Raw genomic sequence first — 22,702 nt, 5'->3', positions numbered from 1 at the left:
GCCACACCCGATTTTCTGTTTTTTGCCACAGTTATTAAGCCAATCATTGCAGTCATTAAATGAATCCAGCTTCCCCCATTGACTTGGCTTGCTGGAAGCTGGCTGGGAAGGTTGCCAAGCACCCAAATTTTGATCTGGTGACCACAAAGATGCTGTGTTGGTTGTAAGCGCGAGGACCAGTCGTAAGTTACTTTAGTGCGTTTGTAACTTTGGTCACTAAATGAGTGGTTGTAAGTCAAGAACTACCTGTATTTCTGGGCATTTTATAGCATTTTGAGCCTCCTGTACCAGATGGACAAGCTTTCCATTTGGTAAGTAAATATGTGCCTAACTCGGGGCCCCTTTTTGTTTCTTTTGTGTCCCGTGAATTCCCTCCTCCCTGAGTCCAACCAAGGAGAAGACGGGCAGAGGGAGTTACAGCTTTGATTTGGCTGGGCAGCTGATAACCGAAACCTTGCAAGGGAGAAAGTCTGTTGGGAGGGAAGCTGAGCGCCCAGAGGAGCCTTTGTGTGCTCCTGCTGATAAGAGGGAACATGGCAGCCCTCTGTGTGTGTGCGTGTGCGTGTGTGTAAGATTAGAGGGTGAGCCTGAACAGAAGGGAAAGGGAGGGGGCTCCCTCTGACTGAGCCAGAAAACTCCCAACGGGCACCTGCTTGCAGTATGAAGCAGAAGAAGTAGCACTGCCCTCTGCCCCCCAGTCAAGCTCCCCCGTCTTCTTCAGACCCAGCTTGAGTCCAGCTGTGCCCCCCCCCCTTCCCGGTCAGAGCCATCCCTGTTTTTAACAGCCAGTGCTGGTCATCTCCTTTGTTGTCTTCTGGGGTGTCTTTTGATCAGTGCTTCAGGTTCTCCTCCAAAGACAGAAGAAAGTGCCCAATGCTCCTTGGTCTCCAGGCCCCCCTGGTGATCCCTCTGGGTCCCCCTTGTTCTTGCCAGAACTGCTATGGGCCCCGATTGCTTCTTCCTGTGCCTAGTGGGGGCTCCCATTTGCAGATTGCAAGAGTGGAAAGAGGCCACCTGGGCCCTCAGGCCAGCCTGTTGGCAGGAATCCCAATTTAACCCTCCCAGGCAGATGGCCGTCTGGTTTTTACTTTGCGGCCACCTCCGGTCTCTGTGCATGCAAGAGCTGATCTGGGGAGTGGTGGTGGGGGTGTAACTTCTTTCCCCTTGAAGACCGAAGTCATTGACCAACTCAACAAATGGTGAACCTGGAACATTTTAGCAAGGATGAAATGCAAAGTGACCGGTGTAGATTCATGGAGAGAAATTCTGAAGGAGGTGGCCATGCAGTGGCTTTGTTCATATGTGGGGCAAGCTTTGAAGAAGAGGGGAAAAGGTGTGGGGTTGGGAGGAAAGTAGTTTTGCAGTCTCCAGGGTCAGAGGCATTTTGTGTACCTGGCTTTGCTGGGTAGAAGCCCCCTCTGCCCTGGTCAGCTGGTCAGGCGGATGTAGGAGAGGACTACCCCGATATCCCCCTTCTGCTGCGGGGGCTTTGGCTCCGTTATAACCAGCCACGAAGTTGGGATTGGGGTCTTTGCCGGTGATGCGCTGCTCGTTGCCTGAAACGGGAACACGGCACCCTTTGGCCCTTTTCAAGGAGGTTTGCCCTGGTTCCAGTTACCAACTTGCCTTTCAAGTTTCTTTGACAAACGAAGGGAACCGATTTAGCTCTCTTCTCCCCCCTCTCCCCCCCTTTGTTTCCTTAGCAGGTTTCTTCCTTTGTTTGCCTTCTGAAGGATATTTTTTGGTCCGCAGAATATTTACAGATCCTGGCTTGGCTTCCCTTCGGCACTCACCCAGTACGCAGAATGCAGGCTGAAGGGTTTCTCGGAGCATGGTTTGCTTTGGGGGAGATGATGCTCCAGGGAAACCACCTCCACCCCCTTCTTGGCCCTCTGCGTGGCCCCTAGGAAATACTGTAAGGATGACCTGGGTCTCTTGAGCCCCTCGCTCCCACAAGTTGCCGGCCCTCGGAGGCAGCATAACCGTCTTGTGCCCAGGGGAGTCCCCACGGAGATCTCTGACCGCAGCCCCCCCCCCTTTCTCTTGGGTGGCAGGAGGTGGGGGAGCAGACGCTGACCTGCTGGTTGCTCAGCAGCACCCCACTCAGTTCAAGGTGTCCAGGCCTGACCTGGTGTCCCAGTTTCTCAAGATCCTCCGGAATCTTGACTTGGTTGCCTGCAAATGTGATTGTCACATTTTGTTTCTATTCTTACTGACACTCCCCCCCTACCCCCCCCCGTCACCTTTTATTGTGGCCTCCTTTCCAAGCCCAAGTTCCTTTTGAGCTTTGAGTTTCTTTTTAACTTTCTGTAGCTTTTAGTACTTGCCAGTGCATCTCTTAGTAATTGAAGGTAGCTCCTGTTTTTGTACATCTCCCCATTTAACTTTTACTGATTCTTCCGCTATGTTACCACTGAGCACTTCCAACTCTCTTGTGATTAACATGGAGATTTCTGTCCTCCTCCCCCCCCCCCCCGCCCAATGAGGCCGAAACTGGCTAAAGGCTCCCACTTTCTTTACCCGTCAACCAGCTTGTTCCAGTTGCGCAGCATCAGCTCATCTGGAAAATGAAATGGAGAGCAAGACCAAGGAGGGCTTTGCAGTTTCGGCTGAATTGGTTTTTGTGGCAGGCTCCAAAAACCAAGAGAAACAGTTATTTCTTCCTTTATTGTTCCTCACATTTCACAGACACAACCCTTGCCAAACTAAAGCAGCTACTTGCGTTGTTAAAGTTGCCCAACGTCTAGGGAGGAGCCATCTGGACCCTCTTTCAATGATTAGATTCAATGCTATAAACCTCTCTTGGTCCTCTGGAGTGCAGCCCCTCCTTCCTGGGACTCCAGACCACATCCCACCCTGACCCTTTCTGTGTTTGCCAGTGACGCCTGTTCCCCAAAAGCTTGTAGTGTAGGAGAGTACAACTTCTTCCGATCTATTCTTGCTTTTGGGGTAAGGTGCTGGAGAATGTCACATGTAAATTCAATTGGAATTGGGTTTTCTTAGGAAATAGTCAACTGGTATTTTGAATCCTCAATTGTGCCCCTCTGCTCTGAGATGAGACGGTGCTGAAAAGGCAGTGGGCCTTCCAAGTCTTGGGATGAGTGTCAGTTCTCAAGCTGAAGAAAGACCTGTAAACTTCACCTTCAGGCTTGTCCCCAGCTGAATTGGGAGACAGGATTTGCCCCAGAGGATGTGTGGCTGCTGGGAACCGCCCCCTTTAGCAGCTCCTTTCAGAAGAGTTTGGAAGGAGGATGGATGATCAATTGTCCCTTTCCCCCTTCCCTCTACAGGCCACATTCCTGCTTCTTTGAGACTGGATCCTTTGGCTGCCTTGCAGAGAACTCTGGGGTTCAGGCCTCTTTGCTGAGTGTGCCAGAAGAGGAACGCTTCCTGGAAGAAAGGTGTGTCCTTGGGGGCATTGCAGGGAGAGGGGAGCGATGGGCAACATCACAGGCAGGATGGAGGCATTGGTGCCAAGGCATCCTGCCCCAACTGGCCCTCAGGCTTCATTGGGTGCTTGCAGCTGCTCTTCTGTTAGAGGGCCTGCAGAGTAGAAGAACAGTTAAAAGTCAGCTTTAGAACTGAAGGCTATTTTGTTCTCTTCCAAAATGTCCAATGTTGACTCTCGTGTTTTCAACACGGGCAAGTCCACATGACATCCTAAGCCATGCTGTGGTTCCAGTTGCCTTGCCCAAACTGACAACGATAAGACAGAATCCATCTGAAAACATGGCTTGTTTTAATTTCATTTATTTAAAGCATAAGTCATTGGTTTGGCTGACTTTCGGGGTTACATGGGGTGACAAACCCGTGGTTAATTTTAGAATAGAATAGAATAGAATAGAATTCTTTATTGGCCAAGTGTGATTGGACACACACGGAATTTTTCTTTGATGCATATGCTCTCAGTGTACATAAAGAAAAATAAAATACATTCATCAAGAATCATAAGATACAACACTTAGTCATAGGTTACTAATAATCAAATCGTACTGGGAAACAAATAATATAAATTGTAAAGATACAAGCAACATGGTTATAGTCATAAGTGGGAAGAGATAGGTACTAGGAAGGATGAGAAGAATAATAGTATTACACAGTAAATAATTTAACAATGTTGTGGGAATTAGTTGTTTAGCAGAGTGATGGCGTTTGGGAAAAAACTGTCCTTGTGTCTAGCTGTTCTGGTGTGCAGTGCCCTATAGCGTCGTTTTGAGGATAGAAGTTGAAACAATTTATAAGACAAACCCGTGGTTAATTTTCTGGCCGGTGTCAGGAGTAGCGGCCAGAAAGAGCCACTTCTACCTCAACAACTCCATCTGCTGCTTTGCCTCCCCCCCATTTCCTATCCTGCCCCCCCTGTCCCCCCGGGTCTGGAGGAAGAATCTCAGCTGGAAGAAAAAAGAACCGGAGGGGGGGAGGGGGCCACAGAGCCATGGCTGAAGGGCTGGGGTACTCCAGGCCACTTGCAGTCCATCGGGCGACGGACTTCTCTCAGCCTGAGTTAATATTAAATGCCCTGCTGGATCTTATCAGTGTTGCACAAGTGTTGGGCTGATCCATTTGTAGCTCCTTTACTCATTGTGTACTTTGGAAACACACGCAAAACAAATACCTTCCTTCTCCTCCTGCGTTCCTTAAGTCCTTTACCCACAGTGTCCCAGTAGTGACCGTTCTAAGTTACAGTGGGACTGAAAAAAGTGACATGGCCATTTCCATCACCTATGACCGTTGCAGCATCCCCAGGATCAATGATCAAAATTGGCACTGATAAGTATGACGGTCGCAGTGTCCTGGGATCATGGGATCCCCTTTTGTGATTTTCTGGCAAGCAGAGTCAATGGGGAAGCTAACAACCATGTTACTAACTTAACAACTACAGTAATTCACTTAACAACCATGTTAGGAAAGGTTGTAAAATGGAGCAAAATTCACTTAACAAATGTCTCACTTAGCAACAGAAATTTTAGAATTTATTGTGGCCATAATTCAAGGACTATCTATAGTTAAGATTCGGCAGTAGCTCAATGTAGATTTGTGGTATCCTCAAATATGCTTTAAATGACCTTCTTGGTTGATCCAAGTGCTGTTGGATTTAGGGATCTCCTCTTAATGCATGGGGGATGGAGGAAGATCCATCAGGCTGTTTCTTGGAATCTGACTTTGACACAAGTATAACACACCTGTAAATCACAGGAGATGCACGTGAATCCGAGCATGTTGGATTCATGGAGACTGTGACATACGTGATGGAGTTAAAATGTGTCAGTTGCTTTTCTCTCAGAAAGAAAGCCTCAGGAGAAGAGAGGCAGAGGCCGGATTACAGCTCTAGCTACCTATCTATCTGCTTCTAAGTCACTTCGGTCATAGTGGTTTCTTACAATTGCCCATTTTTCTAAATTAAGATTTAGAATAAATGTAAGTAATAACCCTGAAGTAAATCGATAAGAAAAGAAACTAAAAAATAGGAACAGCACACTCAGTGTGCCAGACATTAAAACAGCTTTCTTCTTCAGAGGGAACAATTTCCAGTGCCGGTGGCCTGGTGGAAGGGCCACAATTTGATGGACTTCTGAAGTGAAGAAGGTGGAGCCATTCAGTTGTCTGGAGCAAGCTATTTGGGGTGGGGGGCATTCCTGAAAAGATTCCCTTCGAGAATCTCTGTGGATGGTAGCCCTTGACAGAAGGGGTGTGGAGGGAGCCCACCCTACTGGATCTTCTCAGGCCGGCCAATGTTGATGGGAGAAGGTTGTCCCGAGGGAAGTGAAGATGTCAGAAGGCAACACACTGATTTTGTTTTTAAGCCAGAGAGCTTTTAGCTGGTATAGTTTGGCAACTTTTCCCCCTTCCGGCTCAATCTCCTTTTCCAATTTCCTGGTCTGCCGGGGTGGGATCTAAGCCTCTCGGCTCAACCCTGATGATGGTTGACAAATCACTTTAGTTGTTCTGCGTCTCTTCCAAGCAAATTGGTTCCAGTCCCTTGCAAAGCCGGTTCTTCAAGTCCCTGCAGGAATTATGCCCTCCTGGTTGTGTTTTTCCCCCCTTCTTACCACATTGATGGCTGATTTATGTGTTCCTCCTTTGGGGCTGCCCCATTATTGTTACTCAGTTGAACAACAAGGCAACCCTTTTAATATTTTAAGGCTGCCTGAGTTGAGTTGGGCTCGGAAATTTAGCAGGTTCAGGTTGGTTAGTCCTTGGATGGGCAACTTCCACAGAGATCTGGTGAGATTCCAGAAGACAGGAAGAGACTAAATGTAGTCCTTGTCTTCCAAAGAGGGAAGGGGGAGGCCTCACTCTGACCTCTCTCCTGCTCAAAGCTCTTCCACACAGATTAACTGGACATTTGTGACTGTTTGGCTAGGAATGCGTCAATCAGTCCATGAGAGCCAGAATGAGTTTGTCATGAACAAGTCTTGAAATATTAACCGTGGGAATAACAGGCACCAGGAAAACATTCCACAAAGCTCTTCTATAATAAAATGTTAATATTCAGGTGATGCTACTGTTAGATGTGCTCACTGTCGGTTGAATGGTGGTCATTAAAGGCTCTGCTTCAGCTTTAAAAGTAGGATAGAAAAGTAGAAAAGTAGGATAGAGTGGAGGCCCAGAGGGCTCTATCTAAGGCCCTGTAAAACATGTTCTTTCACACTGAAAAGGCAGGTTTGGTATGTCCTAACAAAGCAGAGTCTGGGTTGCAGTAAATATTTGTTCCTTTGCCTGGGACATTGAGCAGCCAGAGCAAGCTCATAGATGGGCTTCTAGAGCATGAAGAAGTCAGGTCCTCTGAGAAGCAGGAATGGAGCTGCCTTCAGAAGAGAAGGCTTGAGGGGAGATACGATGGCAGCCATCAGGGGCCTGAAAGTGGGGTGGGGGGTGGGAAACATATTCTCTGTTGATCCAGAGGACAGGTCCAGAACTAAGAGGCTGAATCTGCAGTGCAGGAGATATTAGGAGAAATTTCCTGAGCTGCCTTGTGAGTAGAGTGTTGTCTTCACCGGAGGTCTTCTGAGACTTTCATAGATCCTGTGTTGAGCAAGAGGTTGGACTCTGTAACCTTTGAAGTCACTTCCAATTTTATGATCCTGTGATTCTTGTTTGTGTCCTTAGGATGAAAAGGAGATCAGATCTTTGTGTGACACACCTTAAAATGCTTGAAAGGGGCTCTCTTCATCTTATCTTAGTTATCTTTACTGAAGGCTAACTTCTCTTTATCTCTTCTGATCATCCTCATTTTTCTCCTCTGAAACCCTCTGAAGTTTCTCTGAACCTAAATAACAGTGTGATAACCTAAACTGGCCAGATATGAATCTAATGAGATGATGATGAATGAAACATTTATGTTTGGGGAATTACTTCACACTTCAGCTTGTTCTCATTTATCATCCTAATGGTCTTTTCATACACGCCAATTCCCTTTCCCCAGACCTGTGCATTCGACTTTTTTTCCTAAATGAAGAATTTTGTATTATTTCCATTTATGCTATTTCAATTTGATGTGGAACCATTCTGTAGTTTTAAAGCCAGCCATGGATCTCAGTCTGTTTATGACCTGTGGTAGATCTTCCCATAGGACAACACCAGACAGATCTGCAGCTTCCCAGTTTTCCTTCTCACCCACTTTTGAAGAGGAGAACAAAACTTGTTCCCCTTCGATCCATTCTTTGTGATTTCTCAAAGGTGGTTGACAAATTCCTTTACTATTTTGGAATGCAATGCATTTAACTCTGCCTTTTTAAACTCAAAGGAGAGTTATGTTCCGTGACCAGGCTTAAATCCTGCCCCTTCCTCCTGCTCTTTGCGGAAGAGATTGGTGGAACAGGGTTCCTCTTTTCTGGAGGAAACGGAGCTAAATCCAGCATGGAGGGGTCTGCCTTGTCTTTTAGCAGCAGATGCCATTGCTTTGATTTTGGCTTCATCTGAGGAAGCTCTTTGGTCTGTAGCTGGGATCCTTTCCCCAACTCAGCTCATTCCAAGCTCTGCTTTCCCTCATGAGATGGGCGCTGTTGGTTGGGCAGCCACAGACCTGCAGTTGACTTTCATTTTCCCCTCGCTGGAATAGTTGTGCCAATTGTACCATTGCACCCACACCCACACCCGGTTTTGAGTTGCTTTTCCCAGTAGATCTCCTGCCTTGGAAACCCCCCAACCCCCAACTTGGATTTTTAAAAATTCTACTTTCTTGAGGTCTGGGGACTGTTCCTGCCATGTACGTGTAATTGGCCACGTCCCCATTGCAGGGATTCTGAGCGATTTGGGCAGGTGAACCAGAGCTCTTACTGCGGAGTCCTTGGCACACTCTGAGGAGTCTCTGGTCCCTCTCTAATTGTGGAAACATTACCGTCTTCCCTCTGACAGTTTTGCTTAGGTAGAATTCCTAAGTAGAGACACAGACCCCGTCCCCACCTGCTGGTCACACCAAGGCCAGTTGAGTCTCTGATGGCTTTTCTTGCAATGGAAAGAAGAGATGAGTCCAGACGGGCACTTTCAGGGGAGCTTGGGTAGTTTGGCAGATGCGTCCTGCTGGCTTGGAATGATACTGCACTCCATGGCACTTCCAGGGCAGAAAAGAGCAGCGGAAGCCAACTGCCTGGGAAAGCCTTAGGAGGAGGGGCATTTACTCCTCAGGAAGACTGGGCAGATGAACAGATGGCAGGTACCTACCTGCGTGTTGCTGTGTGCAGAATTTCTTTGATGTGTTCCTAATTCTCCACAAGGAGGCTACGCAACTAGCATTGGCTCTGTTTGGAAAGGCGGAGCTGAGACAGAATGGGATTTTCACAGCTACTCTTCTAGGTAAGCCTCTCTGCAAGCCCGGGGGTGGGGGTAGGCAGAGGAGAAGGGCCCAGGCTGGGCCCTCGAGGGACAGGCACTTGCTGCTTGGAGGACTTTCTCCGGGGCGCCTCTTTTCTAGGATCAGGGCCCCTTTTCCAGTTGGCACAGGTCCAGGAGCCCATCTTTGTTTCGGTTGTATGGCTGGTGTTGGAGATGATGGCCATGGCCTTCAGCCTCCTTCCTTATCAGAAAATCCACTTTTTAGTTTATGCAAATAATTGCAAAATATCCCCTGGGATCACTGGGTGAGAAGTCAGTTCGTTCTTCTCGTTTGCTTGTACGCCAAAAGCCTGGATTTAATGACAGTCAATAATGTCCTCCTGGGCCTGAGAGCATCTTTAGGAAGGCTGGTGGCAGCTCAGGGGGCTGGGTGATGGGGCAAACACCCCCCCCCTTTGAACTGCAGAGCTCCGGCAGTAAATGGATGTTTGCAGTCTGCCCAGCAGCCAAAGAAAGGTTGGAGGCCATGATTGTCTGCCACAGTACAGTTTCTACTCTTCAATAAGCTGTGGTTTGGGTACTCTGCTGAGGTGGGTTGCCTGAACTGGCCTCTGTTTTGACTCTGCTCTTGAGATGGAGGAACAACAGCCCAAAAGGAAGGCATGCTGACTTTAAAATGCTGCCTTTGCTGTGGAAATTTCCTTTGGGACGCTCCCATCTCTAGATATGGTGGCTTCCAGAGGTGGTGAGGTAGGTTTCTTACTTCCTGCACAGAAAGGGGATGGTCTGAAAAGACGCTAGAGTGGTGTTAGAAAAATTTGCAGAATTTAGTTTTTCTGCTGTGCATGGCTTGACTCCCTCAGATGGAGACCCTCAGATTTATCTGCGTATTTCCTGCAGAAAAGGGCTTGGAGGCTGCTGGCACGAGAGCAGCTGCCTGGGTTCTTGGCAGCAACTGGCAGTTCTGCTTTGGAGACTTTGGCCCCTGGCACACTGGACTCCACAGGCTGGACAGAGACGGGAGAGAGGTACCCTCTGTTGGTTTACTGCTTTCATTTTTGTAGCCTGCTGTCTGCCAGTGTAACTCTGGGTAGTAAACAAAAGATAAGGCATAATACATGATATATTAAAAGCACCCAACTGAGACTGCTGTAAAAACACTGTCCGGTGCCAACCTGTTGCACGGCCTTCACTCCCCGGGCCTTGTCGCTTGGGTGTCCCCATTGGCTGCCTGTGAAAAAACCTTCTGGCCAGTGACCCCAGCCAGCTGAGCTAGTCGGGTTCCCCTCTGCTGCTTGCGCCTTTCTCCCTTCGATGGGTGAATTTCCTGGAGGCTGAAGTGGGCATTCCCTCCAGCCACCTGCTTTGGGAGGAGCAGAAGCAGCCCAGCCAAAGGGTGGTGGGTGCCAAGAGCAGGGCAATATCCCTCCCCCCCAACAGAAGAAGCCTCCTCCTGCCCCTCTCCCATCACGACAAGCTCAGGCTTGGCCTCCTGAAACAGCTGGTGAGCCAACCCCCCTGGCATCTCCCTCCATTCCAGAGGGCAGAGAAGAGGAGGGAAGCCTTGAACTGGGTGGCTGGGGGATGCATTACCGAGCCTGGTGTTCAGTGTCGCTGTGGGAGGGGGGAACAGCAGGTGGTGATATCTGGGACTGTGCAGAAGGGCAGGCGGAGCAAGGAGGCCTCCAGTTGCTGAGGCTGCTGGGCTGGCCTTTGGGGATTCCCTTTGCTACTGAGGTGGCTCCAGGCCCAGATTTGGGGGGGGGGGAACCCCCTCCCCCTTTCCTGAGGAGCAGACCTGCAGCTCTAGTGGCCCCTGCCCGTCTCCAGAGGCTGCTCTGCCTGTGGGTGTCTGTCCGCCCAGAGGTGGCTGATTTGGGCTTTTGTTTGGAAAGGAAGAGGCGCTGCTGGTGACCTGATGGGGCAGCTCTGCCGCCCGGCCCCCCTTGTGGCTATGGAAAAGGGACCCAAAGCCAAGCGCCATAGCCTACAAAGTATTGGGCCAGGTGGGGAATGGGTGCGTGTGTGAAAGTCTTTCCTGCAAGCAAGCTTTTAGCCAAGCCCAAAAAATGCTCTAAGAGCTGAAAGCTCTTTACCCATCTGACTCTCCTCTCTGTCCCTGCCTGTCTTTGGCAGCAATGGCCTCCCCACCTTGGTGATAAGGCTATAATATATGTATATAAATTGTGATATATATATATACAATTTAAAAAGCAACAGTCTTTAAATATTAAACAGGGAGCTAATTTGGTCCAGTGGGCGGAGGTACCAGGCTAGAAGCCAGGAGGCTGTGAGTTCTAGTTCTGCCTTAGGCCTGAAAGGCAGCTGGGTGACTTTCGGCCAATCACTTCCTCTCAGCACAACCCTCCTCGCAGGGCTGTTGTGATGTGGAAAATGGGAGGAAGGAGTGTTAGATATGTTGGCTGCCTAGAGTTGTTTGTAGAAATAATGAAGGCAGGATACAAACAAACAAGCAGGAACAGAGGGAGACCCTCAGCTGAGCCAATTCCTGGAGCGATTGTGAGCTGTTTGGCTTGACAAAGGTCTCCTAAGAGCTCCCTGCCCCTCTCGGGGAGAGATGTGGGCTGTGGCTTTGGTCAAAAAATAAACGGATGACAAAATGAATGAGCAATACGGGCTGCATTTATATTTGTGATATTTAAAAGTGTGTAGACTGTGTTTGTGTGTGTAGCTCAGGCTGTTCAGGCCATAAAATCATCTCCTCAAATAGTAATCTAGAAACCCAGAAGAAGGAAATGCCGGAGCACCTCTTCCCCCCCCCCCTTTTCCTTCCAATTTTCCTCCCAGATGTAGCAAGGGACCCCGGTGGTCCTCAAACAGCCCCACGCTGGCAGTGTTGGGGTTGATCCCCCTCCTCTCCCTTTCTGGCCAATGTTGGTGGGCAGATCCTGCTGCTCAGCTAATAGCCAGGGGCCTCGGTCCCTTGGGGATCCGGAGCAGGTAATAGGAAAGGGGCAGGGCCAGCTGAGAAGAGTGCCTGCTGCTGGGGCAGAGAATTTGGCAAGGCCACCCCGGCCTCCTCTGCTCCCCGAAGTGGCTGAGGCCCCAGAACTGCTTCTTTTTCCTCCAGGAGAATGTCTGGAGATTTGGACAGCTTCCACCAAAGTGTTTCCTCTATTTATAAGCTCTGAACCCTTAAGGCAAACCAAATACAAGTGGTCCTCGCTTAATGACCAGTTGCTTAGCAAGTGTTCAAATTTACGACTGACCTACCCAGAGCTACTTGACCTGTTTTTGAAGTTTTGACAGCTATGCACACACACACATACACATTTATGACCAGTTACAACATCCCACACAGTCATGTGACTGAGGTTTTCTATGTTTTTTGCCAGTTTCCAATAATTCCTTCTGGTTTCTGTTTAAAAATGCCCATTGGGGAAAATTGACTTGTTTAACAACCACAGTGTTCACTTAATGACCACAAAGTTCACTTAACAATCATGGTGTTTGCCTAACTCAGGGGTCTGCAACCTTAAACACTCAAAGAGCCATTTTTCTATTTTCTTTTAAACAGGTATCTCTCTCTCTCTGTCTCTCTCTTTTCTCCCTCTCTCCCTCTCCTCTCTCTTTCTCCCTCCCTCTCTCATCTCTTTCTCCCTCTCTCTCTCTGTCATCTCGTCTCTCTTTTTCTCTCTCATCTTTCTCATCTTTCTCTTTTTCTCACTCTCTCTGTTTCTCATCTCTCCCTCTCTATCCCTCTCTCTCATCTCCTCTCACTCATCTCTCTCTCTTGTCTCTTTCTCTCTCTGTATGTGTGTCTTGTCTCTCTCTTTCCCTCCCTCCCTCTCTGTCCGTGGGGGGGAGGGGAAAGGAACCTCTGAACTGGTGCTGGGTGGTGGGAATCTGACCTCCGAGTCAGGTACTGAAGACCAGATGGGGGCAATCCCGCAGTCTCCCCAAAATAACAGATGTCTTGTCGCTTGCGAGCGCTTCTGGTGAGGTGGAAGAGAAGCACGGTGGGAGGAGGCTTGGCAGGTGTCAGAGGGGCACCTCTGGAGCTTCGCGGCTCCTAAGGGAGGTCGAGCCTCCCTGCTCACAACATCTTCACCTGAGGGCATTGCTGGCAGACACTTCCTGGGTCAGGAGGTCCGTGCTCTTCTTGCTGCTGCTCGGCCTCCTCGATGCGCGGAGGCAGGAGGTGGTGGTTTCTTTCACCGCCGGCAAGCTGCAGGCAGCAGAGCGAGTAAGCCAGCAATTTGCCGGCTGCCTCTAATCTGCAGTTTACTCGTGAGCACCATGCTCACAAGTAAACGTGCTCACGAGCAAACTGCAGATTAGAGGCAGCCGGCAAATTGCTGGCTTACTCGCTCTGCTGCCTGCAGCTTGCCGGCGGTGAAAGAAACCACCACCTCCTGCCTCCGCGCATCGAGGAGGCCGAGCAGCAGCGAGAAGAGTAGGGACCTCCTGACACAGGAAGCTGCTGCCAGCGTTGCCCTCAGGTGAAGATGTTGTGAGCGGGGAGGCTCAAACCCCCTTAGGAGCCTCAGTTTACTCGTGAGCACCATTGGCCTTTCTCCCTGCCTCTCCTGGCCAATGGTGCTCATGAGTAAACTGCAGCTAGGATCTCCTCACAGGCCAGGCTGGCTTGGGGAAACACACGGGAAGAGCTCCAGTACCACGATCTCCCACACACTCCCCTTTCTTCCCACGCACATAGGTCCACCAGCTGCTGCTATCACCCCTCTGCCATCTTTCCCTCCCTCCTCCGCCCACCCACCGGCCCATGCCCTCCGGCCTTACCTTTGCCAGCAGCAGTGAGCAGAAGTACGCAGCTAGATTCTGCAAGTAGTGGCTGGGTGGGGCGGGGCAGGGTGGGCAGGCAGGGTGAGTGTCGAGTGGGCGGGCGGGCGGGGTGAGTGAGTGGGGACTGGGCGACCGGTTCAGGGGCATGGCTAGCTAGAGGTCGCGACCGGTTCAGCGAACCACGCCAAATTTCCGCTAACGTTTCATCCGAACTGGTGCGAACCGGCTGAATACCACCTCTGACCCTGGGTTACCTAGAGTGCCTCCACCCGCTCGGGAGCTGCAGTGCTTTCTTGGTGAAATTCCTTTTAGGGCTTGCGTTCCCCTAACGTTCTTCTGATGTCAGGTTAATCCATTTCCTTTTTGCACAGAGCTGGGCATTGCTGACAGGTCACAGCAGGCGTCCAAGAGGAGGGTGAGTGAGTGAGTGCGCAATTGGGCCCCGCTGGCTTTCTGCCTCCGCATCACATGGCTTGCCTTGAAAGACAGTCAAGGGCTAGGCCTGTGCCCAAGGATGCGTCCCACCCCACCAGGAGGCTGCAAGAAAGCCTCTCCTGCCTTGCGTTTTGCTTTCTTTTTTTTTTTTTTTTTTTTTATTTGATTTATATGCCGCCCTTCTCCGAAGACTCAGGGCGGCTTACAATGTGCTCAGCAATAGCCTTCATCCTTTTTGTATATTTATACAAAGTCAGCTTATTGCCCCCACAAACTGGGTCCTCATTTCACCTACCTTAGAAAGGATGGAAGGCTGAGTCAACCTTGAGCCTTGGCGAGATTCGAACCCTGCAGTAATTGCAGGCAGCTGGTCTTAAGCAGCTTTAATAACAGGGTGCCTCAAACCCTTGTACTACCAAGGCTCTTTCTCTTGCTGTCCCTGCAGAGCGATGGGTATGGGGAAGGGCCAGAACAGCTGGTGGGGGAGAATCTGGCTCTCAATCAGTGGTGCCCCACATGCTGCCACAAGAGGGCAGGAGAGAGCCAGACTAGAGTCCTGACGTAGAGAAGGCTTCGGTGCCTACCTGGGTAGGAATGAGGGGAGCGTTTTGAATTTACTGCAGTATTATTTCTTCCATGTTTGTAGGGAACACGATGGTTTTGATTTCTTCCTGGCCAGGGAATAATTTGAGATTTAAAAATCAGAAAACATGGAAGTGGTCTTTGATATCGCACCATTGTCTTTCTGGCTTCCTTCAAGACCCGTCACTTTATTTTCTTTTTTCAAAGGCCTTGTTCATTTGGAGCAGTTTCAGAAAGGAAGTTCCAGCTTCCCTCAGGCAAGGTTTTTCTCGCACAATGTTAATGGGGTTCTGGGTTGACGTGAAATTTGTCAAGTACAAGTCTTGGCAGATTAAGTTGAACTAAGAGAATGCTGCAGCCACAATATATTTTGTCTTCAGAAAAGTGTTTGACAAAGCACCCTGGGACAAAGATGATATCCTCCCAGTTTTAATTCCCATTTACCTTGGGGTGTTCAGCTTTTAATTAAAAAGTTTCAGTAAAGGTTTCAGACAGCATACCCTGTCTGATTTGTATCTACACATTGTTGGAAAAGTAAAAACTGACCTAAAAAATGAGGGTACGATTATGAAAAATGTATTTGAAATGCTCATGCAGGTCAAGACTACTTACTGGTGTGTATGTGTGTGTGTACCTTTTATATATATAAAGTGTTATTTAGATATGATTGATTGCTTAATCTTATCAGCCACATGGATAGATTTTCCCCACTGTATCTGTGCCCAGCCTGGCCTTTTAGGTCTTCCGTGGTCCCCGTGCTGAATTTGTCCATCCTGCAGTTGCTCATTGTCTTCTCCCTCCCACCTTCTCAGCACCCGGCCTTCACAGAGGGCATCTAAAGTGGAGATCCCTTGAGCCTGGTCATTTATGCCCAGAGTGACAACTCTAGGATGATTTGTACACTTAGATATGACACAACAACTAAAACACTGTTTGATAGGATGGATGCAAAATTTTAAAGAAACTGTCACAATACAACAGTGAGAAAAACTATGGAACAAATCTATAAAATTTACTGCAAATTACAACTTGAGAGAAAACTGGTATAAAATGCTTACGTTGATGGTACAACAATCTGTCAATAATCAAAAGATAAACAAACCATATAGTCATAAATATTGGAAATGCCTTAAGACTATTTTACCGTATCTATGAACATGTAAAAAGCCACAAAAATACTGAAAAGAAATATACCACATTATTCAGAGAACGTTAGAAGCCAAATCTGAAATGAATCTGGTTTTTTAACCAGGCATAATTCCAAGACATATTAATAACACAAAAATGTCACAATGGATTTATTAAGATACAGTAGATGTTCATTGCTTCCAGGGCAGATCTAGTACAATGCTGAAAAAAAAATGCATTATATCACTCTGGGAATTTGAACTTGGTGTGTGTAGTCATTGCAAAATTAACACATATATCCACAACTGGTTTAAGTATATTTAAGCAATATTACATATTATACAACAAGGCAAATTAATCACCTGAAGTAAGGAAGAAGGAAAAGTATTTGAACTTTCTAATGTCAATAGTTCTAGTTTTTAATTTTTGTAATTCTTAAACACAGGTAGTCCTCAATTTAAGACCATAATGAAGACTTCCCATCATGGTTGTAAGGTACGAAGGTCATAAAATGCATCAGCCATGTGACCGACCCTATTTTATGACTATTTTTGTGGCAGTCGTTAAGTGAATCACCACAGCGATTAAGCAAACTCCATGCTCTTTTGCCGAAAACCAGAAATAAGTGCCAGTTTTTGGCAAAAGCATCATTAAAAAATGGCCCCATAACCATGGGATGCCATGTTGCTCAGTGCCTGAAGCTCGGTTGTTGTGTGACCACCCTGGCACTTGGCATCTGGGTCACAGGTAGTGCCAAGGGAAGTCCATCGTAACTTCAAACAGTGGAGGACTGCCTGTGGCAAAATAGGGAAGACTTTGGCATGTAGCTTAAGAGATCCAAAACGATCCATAAAATCTTTCATATCGTCAAAGTAATTAAGTCTGGTTTTGTATGACTGATTTTCCATGAACAGTGTAATAAAACACTCAAGGTACAAGCTCCATAATTCCTTTATTCATGCACTGTTACTCTTTTTTTCTTCTTCTTTCATTATTTTTCTTTTTTTTCTTTAAAACAATGAAGTTCAGAAATAATGATATACGGCCTCTTTATTAAATGACCCTAAGATATGGCTGACCCCCTGCCCAGTCCCTGGGCTGTGCTGAGGCTGCGGGAGCTTCCTCCTATCCTGAAACAGAGTAATTCAAGCTGGGGACCGGGGTCCCTGCTGCCAGTGCGGCCTGCCTTTTCCTGGTTGGAAGAGGATGGCCCAATGTAGGCATCCAGTCCCAGGTGAATGGAGGGCCTGAGGGGACTGGCAGGGGATCTTCCATCCCTTCTGGCTTCTGGTGGGGGGCTCTGCATCAGCCAACGTCTGTCGGCAGAACTGCTTTCTCGAGAAGGAAGGGCGGCCTTTGCTTTGCTTTTCAAACAGGCCAAGATGGGCTTAGAAAGAGGTCCTTCCCTTGCAGATTGCCCTCTGCACACAGCCCTCAAGTTACAACTAGAAAGAAACGGCTTTGGTTGTGCAACCTGGGAGATGACGACGCAGAGCAATTGTTGCTGCAGCCTTTGGGCGAAAAGAAAAGGCCCTGGGACTCTTCCCTGGGCAGGAAGAGAGTCTGGAAACCCTTCAAGTCCTGAAGGTGTTTCCCTTTAGCACCTGGGGAGGGTTTGCTCTTTGAGAGAGGAAAGAGCAGCTCAGCAACCAGCAGAACTTGGCTCTGGTATGGGGTTGGCTTAGAAGAGGGGAGTCGAACAGAGGAGATCCCACGAGAGCCCTTCCTAGAGATCCTGCCAGGGACAGAAGCACTGCCGTCCGAACTCTCCTTCGATCTGGCTCAGCAGAGGCTCTCTGAGTCAGGATCTGTCCGACTTCCCTTGTTTTCCACCTGGGAAGCAGAGTCCCTGCTCCCCTGCAGTTACCCAGTGTGCATATGGAGGCAGCCTCTCTGGTCCGGGTCAATGGGGCTCGGGGTGAGCCTGTTAAGTCTTTGATGGGGCCGGCCTTGAACCTCCTTGGTGAAAGGCTGGATTCCAGCTAGAGTCACCCTGCAAACACTGGTAGATCATTAAGCCAAAGTCGGTAGAAAGGAAAATGGAAGCCACCCCCTCTCCCCCCCCCCAATTCCTGATTTGTGAAGGGCAGGGATCAACCTGGGCTGCGAGGCAATTTGTCTGCCCTGTGGATGGAAGCAAGGTTGGCTGGCTCTTGTCACTCCATTCTTTCAGCTGCTTTTCCTGCTGAGGCTGCACCCAGCAAACACAGCCGTGTCAGTAGTTTGCCACTTGTCTATTCTTAGAAAAATCCTGCAGCCAGCTTCCTAGGTAGATTGTGCAAAGCATTTGGTAAAATTCTTAGCAGCAAAGTCATCAAAAAAATTGCTGTGTTTTTTCAACTGAGCTATTTTTGTATTTTCCGTGCTCTCTCCTAGGCCAGCCAGGTTCTCTAGTTGCAGCTGGGAGGGAGGAGGATAGGATCTTCCCCAGTAGTAGTTTATTACACATACACACAGAGACATGCATGCACACACACATACACACCCTATGGGGCACCATCCTTCCCTCCATTATCCTCTGGACTGGGAGGGACCCCCCCAGGTGATGATGGTGGCGCAATTAAGGAAAATGCTATTTTCCTTGACTTGGGTGATGCCCCCCTCCAAAAAGGCCCCCTTCCTTGGGTGGTTCTGAGGTGGGCAGCTTCTTTGTGATGCCTTCTTTGCCTTGTGATTTTGACTTGGTCTTGCTCTCCGAGGCAAGTGGAGGGGGAAGGCAATTGCCAGGCTCCCTTTGGGCCTGAGCCCACCAGTGGGAAGAGGCTTCTTGTAGGGACAGGGGTCATGGAAAGGGGTTAGGAGCCTGAGGGGCATTGGTCAGGCCTGGAGAAGGGCAAGGACAAAAAAAGGGGAAACAGAGAGGCAGGCAGAAGTTCTTCAGGCCCTCCTGGGCAAGGGGCACAGAGGGGCTCTGTTTGCAGATCTCTCCCCTTAGCTGGGTTTTGGAAATGGCTTCCTCTGAAGGTAGCTTCCCTAGTGCCGGTTGCGGGTGCTTCAGGAGCAAGGAGATGGCATTCACTCAGCACGTCTAACCAGGCCAGAGCTGCATTTGCATCCCAAACTCAAGCGAAAGTGAGAAGCTGGAATCTGCCTGGTGCCACCCAGCTCTCTGATACCTCAGCCTGCTTTCCAGAATGACAGAAAATAGGTCTTGACCTGCTGCAGATTTCTGCACAAGCAACATCAGTAATGACCACAAAGTCACTTGTTTTCTCCTTGCTGTCTCGGCCTCTGATAGCCAACCACACACTGTTGCGGCTGCTTTTTACTGCCCGGATCGCCATCTTGCTGTATCTGTGACTGCTGCTACTTTGGCCTAAGAAAAGAATTTTTGGTTGGTCTTGTCAAATTCCACTCCGCCCTTTTCAGCTGCTTACATTGGAGTCAAATGATTTTGTTTCATTTACAGGTTGGACAAGTGTTTCCTCTGCAAGCAATAGGATGAAGCTTCACTGGTGTCTCCCTCTGGCTGAATGACGCTCAGGGAGAAAGTGTTCTGAAGCCTGAGAGAGGGGGAACCGTGTGTGCGTCTCTCCTTCGGAGATGGTTGCATAGTTGTTGCATTTATACTTCTGCAAATGTTTATTTATTTATTTATTTATTTTTCATATTTGTATACCGCCCTACTCCCGAAGGACTCAGGGCGGTGAACAGCCATAATAAATACAAATACATATAGAAGTTAAAAACTATTAAGAAACAGATTAAGTAATTTAGGCTCAAAGATTAAAAAACATCCAAATTTATCTAAAGAGGTTTAAAACCCAATTTAAAAGACAGTTTAAAAGCCAATTAAAAAGGGAGAGTTAGGCCAGACCAGCTTGTTGGAATAGAAATGTTTTCAGGGCTCGGCGGAAAATGCGTAAGTCTTGGATGTTTCGTAACTCCGGGGGAAGCCCGTTCCAGATGGTAGGTGCCCCCACAGAAAAGGCTCTCCCCCTGGGGGCCGTCAGTCAACATTGTTTGGCCGACGGCACCCTGAGGAGTCCCTCTCTATGGGAGTGAACTGGTCGGTGAGAGGCTATTGGTGGCAGGAGGCGGTCTCGTAAGTACCCTGGTCCTGAGCCATGGAGCGCTTTAAAGATAGTAACCAAAACCTTGAAGCGCACCCGGAAGACCATTGGGAGCCAGTGCAGCTCGCGCAGGAGGGGGGTTACATGAGAGCGCCACCTTGCTCCCATTACCACCCGCGCGGCCGCATTCTGGACCAGTTGGAGCCTTCGGGTGCTTCTCAAGGGGAGCCCCATGTAGAGAGCATTACAATAATCCAGGCGTGAGGTGACAAGGGCGTGAGTGACAGTGCGTAACGAGTCCCGATCCAGAAAGGGATGCAACTGGCGAATCAGGCGAACCTGATAAAAAGTCCTCCTGGCTACGGCCGTCATATGCTCTTCAAAAGACAGCCGTGAGTCCAGGAGGATGCCCAAGTTGCGAACCCCATCTGTGGTGGCCAACGACTCACCCCCAATAGTCAGAGATGGCGCCAACTGACTATATCGGGATGACGGAAACCACAGCCACTCGGTCTTGGATGGGTTGAGTCTGAGTTTGTTCCTCCCCATCCAGATCCGTACGGCCTCCAGGCACCGGGACATCACCTCGAGGGCATCATTGGGGTGGTCTGGGGTGGAGATGTACAGCTGGGTGTCATCAGCGTACTGATGGTACTTCACCCCAAAACCACGGATGATCTCACCCAGCGGCTTCACATAAATGTTGAATAGAAGGGGCGAGAGGACCGATCCTTGTGGCACCCCACATATAAGGGGCCTCGGGGTCGACCTCTGCCCCCCTGTCAACACAGACTGCGACTGGTCAGAGAGAAAGGAGGAGAACCACTGTAGAACAGTGCTCCCCACCCGCAACCCTTCCAACCGGTGCAGCATGATATCATGATCGATGGTATCAAAAGCCGCTGAGAGGTCTAATAGGACAAGGACTGAGGAGCAACCCCTGTCTCGAGCCCTCCAGAGATCATCAACCAATGCGACCAATGCTGTCTCTGTGCTGTACCCGGGCCTGAATCCCGACTGGAACGGATCTAGATAATTCGATTCATCCAGGTACTGAGGCAGTTGTCGTGCAACCACACTCTCAACAACCTTTGCAACAAAGCGAAGGTTGGAGACAGGACGATAATTTGCTAATACAGCTGGATCCAGGGAGGGCTTCTTGAGGAGGGGCCTCACCACCGCCTCTTTCAAGACGGTGGGAAAGACACCCTCACTCAAAGAAGCATTTATAATCTCCTGGAGCCAGCCTCGTGTCACCTCCCGGGAGGCCAGTACCAACCAGGATGGACACGGGTCCAATAAACATGTGGTCGCCTTTAGTCTGTTCAGTATCCTGTCCACGCTTTCGGGAGTCACAGGATCAAACTCTTCCCAAATAATATTCTCAGGACCTGCCCCTGTCATCTCCTCTGGATCAATCCAGTCAGAGTCTAGCTGTTCACGAATCTGAGCAATTTTGTCATACAGATATTGTACAGAATCCTCAGCTCTACCCTCCAAGGGGTCTTCCCGCGTCTCTTGATGGAGCAGAGAGCGGGTCACCCTAAACAGGGCGGCTGGGCGATTATCTGATGACGCAATAAGAGTAGAAAAGTAGTTACTCTTCTCTACTCTTATCGCCACTAGGTAATTCTTAATATGAGATCTTACCAGTGTTCGGTCGGATTCAGAACGACTAGCCCTCCAACTGCTCTCTAGGCGTCTTTTCCGGCGCTTCATCTCCCTCAGCTCTTCAGTATACCAAGGAGCCAGGTGAGACCGGCGCCGGGTCAGAGGCCGCAAAGGCACGACTCGGTCTAAAGCATCAGCCGCCGCCCTATCCCAGGCGGCCACTAAGTCCTCAGCCGAGTCGTGTGCTAGAACCTCAGGAAATGGCCCAAGCTCCATCTGGAATCTCTCAGGATCCATCAGGCGCCTGGGGCGGAACCACCTGGTCGGTTCCGCCTCCCTGCGGCGGGGTGTGGCGGTTCGAAGGTCCAGGCGAAGGAGGGAGTGATCTGACCATGACAAGGGTTCAATCACTATATCCCCTATCTCGAGATCACTCAGCCACTGTCCAGAGACAAAACAAGGTCCAGTGTGTGTCCTCCCATGTGAGTAGAGCCATAAATTAACTGGGTCAGGTCCATAGCCGTCATGGAAGCCATGAACTCCCGAGCCACCTCAGATGTCTCGCCAACTGATGACAGGTTAAAATCCCCCATGACCATAAGCCTGGGGGTGTCAACAGCCACCGCGGCTATAACATCAAGCAGCTCAGGCAGGGCTGCTGCCACATGGCAGGGAGCCAGGTACGTGACTAGCAAGCCCAACTGCACCCTATGACCCCACTTCACAAGAAGGGACTCACATCCAGCCGTCTGAGGAACAGTGGCCTCCCTTGGTCCAAGACCCTCGTTAATAACAACCGCCACCCCTCCGCCCCTCCCCTGAGACCTTGGCTGATGGAAAGCACGGAAACCTGGTGGGCACATATCAACAAGGGGGGCTCCCCCTTCCTGGCCCAACCAGGTCTCTGTAATACTCGCCAGGTCCGCACCCCCCTCCTGAATAAGATCACAAATGAGGGGGGCTTTATTTACCATGGACCTGGCGTTGCACAGCATCAGCCGAAGGCCTGGGGCCCGAGGTTCCGTACAACCTGGGGAACGAGAAGAGCTTTGAGGGTCGGAGCGCGCCACCGCTTGTAAACAGCGAGGACGCACTCCCGTAGGATGATGTGGCCCCCTGCTCCCGCCATATCTGCCCCTCCCACCTACAGTATTGATGTTATGGGCATCTGTATCGTAAGATCTAATCATCTCCTTGACCCCAGAGTTCACACCTCCCATGCCATGCCCTATGGCTGGCCCAGATACCCTCCCCTGCGGGTCTTCCCCCGAACCCACATAATCTACCCCCCTCCCAGAATCCCTTAAAATCTTATTAAGAAATTTCCCTAAAAAACCCCATAACCCTCTTTTTGCTGTATGCCAGCAAATGTTAACGTTAATGAAGGGGCA

General features: G+C 49.4%; 1 protein-coding gene across 2 annotated transcripts in view; it reads left to right on the top strand.

The window, feature by feature from the left end:
• Positions 1–22,702, top strand: part of PC (pyruvate carboxylase) — a 143,949-nt gene that overhangs the window by 6,789 nt on the left and 114,458 nt on the right. For both annotated transcript variants that reach the window (XM_070950266.1, XM_070950265.1), the window contains exon 2: positions 3,291–3,401. The gene's annotated coding sequence lies outside the window, so the exon portion shown is untranslated. The remainder of the gene's footprint in view (positions 1–3,290; positions 3,402–22,702) is intronic.

The sequence above is a fragment of the Pituophis catenifer genome, unplaced genomic scaffold (assembly GCF_029215685.1).
Source record: "Pituophis catenifer annectens isolate HBS135680 unplaced genomic scaffold, rPitCat1.0.hap2 SCAF_10, whole genome shotgun sequence".
Taxonomy (NCBI): domain Eukaryota; kingdom Metazoa; phylum Chordata; class Lepidosauria; order Squamata; family Colubridae; genus Pituophis; species Pituophis catenifer.
This window is presented reverse-complemented; position numbering and strand designations above follow the sequence as displayed.